This window comes from Hordeum vulgare, chromosome 6H (assembly GCF_904849725.1).
Source record: "Hordeum vulgare subsp. vulgare chromosome 6H, MorexV3_pseudomolecules_assembly, whole genome shotgun sequence".
Taxonomy (NCBI): Eukaryota; Viridiplantae; Streptophyta; class Magnoliopsida; order Poales; family Poaceae; genus Hordeum; species Hordeum vulgare.
Genome location: NC_058523.1, coordinates 449,067,596 through 449,071,212, shown reverse-complemented (window position 1 = coordinate 449,071,212; position 3,617 = coordinate 449,067,596).

Genomic DNA, 3,617 nt, shown 5'->3' with positions numbered 1-3,617 from the left:
ATGGATTCTTGTTCAAGCCTTTGTGGAGGTAGAGCCGGTTGGATGCATGTCATGCGATGTTGATGGCTTTGGCCCAAAAGTTGTACGAAGATTTGAATTCCGCCATCATGTTTCTTCCTGCATCCATCAACATCTGGTTCTTCCTCTCTGCTACACCATTTAGTTGAGGGATATATAGGGTGGAGTATTGGTGGTTGATCCAATCATCACTCAACAACTCGTCCAAGGTGTAGTTCTTGAACTCGTACCCGTTCTCACTTCAAATCATCAAAATCTTTGCATCATGTTGGCGTTGAGCTTCATTTGCAAAGTCGATGACGGTTTGTTGGGTCTCACTCTTCCTCTTGAAGATATATACCCATGTGTATCTTGAGTAATGATCGACAATCACCAAGCAATACTTTCTTCCTCCAACACTACCAACGGATGGAGGACCGAAGAGACCCCTGTGATGGAGCTCTAGGGTCCTCTTTGTGTAGTAGTGGAGCGGTGAGGTGTCTCATGAAGCTTTCATTTTATCCAAGCACTGCAAGTATGATATTTGGCAAAACTAACATTTGTTAGTCCATGGACGTGGTTCCCATTTAACAGACTTCGCAAAGATCTCATATTGACGTGGGATAGACGGCGATGCCAAAGCCATCCCACATCAACTTTAGCCATTAGACATGGTGTTGTCTTAGTGGGCTTCTCTGAGAAGTGGACCACATAGAGAAAGTTATCAACATATCCAACATAGGCTAGTTTAAGAGTCTTGCTCCACATGGGGCCATGTTATCAATATCAAAGAACGTAGAAAAGCCCATATGTGCAAGTTAATGAACAAAAAGTAAATTGTATGCACGGGTCTCAACAAGCATGACTTTTTCAATGGTTAAATCCGGAGAGATAACCACCTTTCTAAGACCCAATACCTTTGAGATTGACGCATTAGTAAATTGAACTTGAGTGGCCAAAGTGCAGTTAGTTTGAAGTCCACCACCAGGTCCTTGCTTCCGGTCATATGATTTGTTGTTCCACTATCAAGCAACCATGAACCTCCTCTGGAAGCAAAGGCCTACATAAAATCAATACTTGGTTTTAGGTACCCTTTCTTGAATGGTCCTTTGATTTTAGTCACAAGGTCATTAGGAACCCAAATCTACCATTAAATGTACTCATAAGGAGATCCAAGAAATTTGGCATAAAAATGCCCATCACTAGCACGTCATAAAATATAGGAGGGGTTAAAATCATCGGCTTTGTTGGGATGAGTGGCATTGCCCCTTTTGGCCTTACCACCCAACACCTTGTTTTTATTTTCCTTAGGAGCACCCTCTCCCTCTTTGGCAAAAGTTTCATTAAGAGGGAGAGATTGCTTGGCCTTGTGTTTCTTCTTGGATTGCTTGTCCTTTGACTTGGACACAAACCCAAGTCCCTCTTTAGACACAACTTACTTTTGATTGCTCGAAAGGTCGTTGAGGTTTGATGGTCCTCGCGGGTGCGTTGGTTTTCCTCCAAGCTTAAAGGGTGATGTAGCACAGCGATGACAAGTATTTCCATTAGTTAATAAACCAAGTTATCAATCCCATAGGAAGATCCGCAAGACTATGTAAGCAACACCTACACACAAATAGCAAATCCTTGCAACCCAACGCGTGGAGGGGTTGTCAATCCCTCGTGGGTAAAGTAAGGATATATTGATAGATGCATATAAGAGTGATAGAAAATAGAGCGCAACATGGTATTTTTGGTTTTTTTATAATATAGATCTGAAAAATAAAAGAGCAAATAAAGTAAAAATGCAAATAAAAAAGTAGAGATTGCAAATAGATGATGTAAAGTAGACCTGGGGGCCGTAGGTTTCACTAGTGGCATCTCTTGAGAAAATAGCAAGCGGTGGGTAGAAAAATTAGTGTTGGTCAATTGATAGAAAAGCAACTAACTATGACGATATTCAAGACATAGATCATGTATATAGGCATCAAGTCCAAGATAATTGACCAACTTCTCCCTGCATCCACTTCTATTACTCCACACATCGACCGCTATCCAGCATGCATCTAGTGTATTGAGTTCATGGAGAAACGGAGTAATTCCTTAAGAAGAATGACATGATGTAGACAAGATCTATTCATGTAGGAATATACCCCATCGTTTTATCCTTGATAGCACATACATGTGTGTCATATCTCTTTCTGTCACTCAGATTGAGCACCGCAAGATCGAACCCATCACAAAGCACATCTTCCCATTGCAAGATAAAAGATCAAGTTGGCCACAGAAAAACCAAATGTCGAAGACGAAATACGAGGCTATAATAATCAAGCATGAATATGTTTTCATAGATCTGATCATAAACTCACAATTCATCGGATCCCAACAGATACACCGCAAAAGAAATAGTTACATGATACGTCTCCATCGTATTTACTTTTCCAAACTCTTTTACCCTTGTTTTGGACTCTAATTTGCATGATTTGAATGGAACTAACTTGGACTCACGCTGTTTTCAGCAGAATTGCCTTGGTGTTATTTTTGTGCAGAAATGAAAGTTCTCAGAATGTCCTGAAAATTTACGGGGAACAATTTTGGAAAATATGAAAAATACATGCGCAAAGATCCACCTAAGGGGGTGGGCCAGTGGGCCACAAGCCCTGCCACCGCCACCCCGTGGTGACGGTGGGCAAGCTTGTGGGGCCCACACGGCTCTGCCGCCCCCAATCTTAGCTCTATAAGTTCACTTTCGTTCCAGAAAAAAGAAAAAGAGAAGATTTCGTCGCATTTGGGGTACGGAGGCGCCGCCACAACCTGTTCTTCATCTGGAGGGCTGATCTGGAGTCCGCCTTGGGCTCCGGAGAGGGGAAATCGTCGCCATCATCATCATCAACCTTCTTCCCTCTCCAATTCCATGAAGCTCTTCATCGTTCGTGAGTAATCTATTCGTAGGCTCGCTGGGCGGTGATGAGTAGGATGAGATCTATCATGTAATCGAGTTAGTTTTGATGGGGATTGATCCCTAGTATCCACTATGTTCTGAGATTGATGTTGCTACTACTTTGCCATGCTTAATGCTTGTCACTAGGGCCCGAGTGCCATGATTTCAGATCTTAAATTATTATGTTGTCACCAATATATGTGTGTTTTAGATCCGATCTTGCCAGTTGAAGTTGCCTACTATGTGTTATGATCCGGCAACCCCGGAGTGACAATAACCGAAACCAGTCCCGGTGATGACCATAGTTTGAGGAGTTCATGTGTTTACCAAGTGCTAATGCGTTGGTCTGGTTCTTTATTAAAAGGAGAACCTTAATATCCCGTAGTTTCCTTTTGGACCCCGCTGCCACGGGAGGGATGGACAATAGATGTCATGCAAGTTCTTTTCCCTAAGCACGTATGCCGACACATGGAATGCATGCCTACATCACATTGACGAACGGGAGCTAGACACATATCTCTCCGTGTTATAACTGTTGCATGATGAATGTCATCCAAACAAATCACCGACCCATTGCCTACGAGTTTGTCCTACTGTTGTTACTACTGTTGCTGCTGTTGTTACTTGTCTTGCTCTGCTGCTACTGTTGCTACTATTGTCGCTTGCTACGGTTGCTACTTGCTACTGCTGTCACTACTTC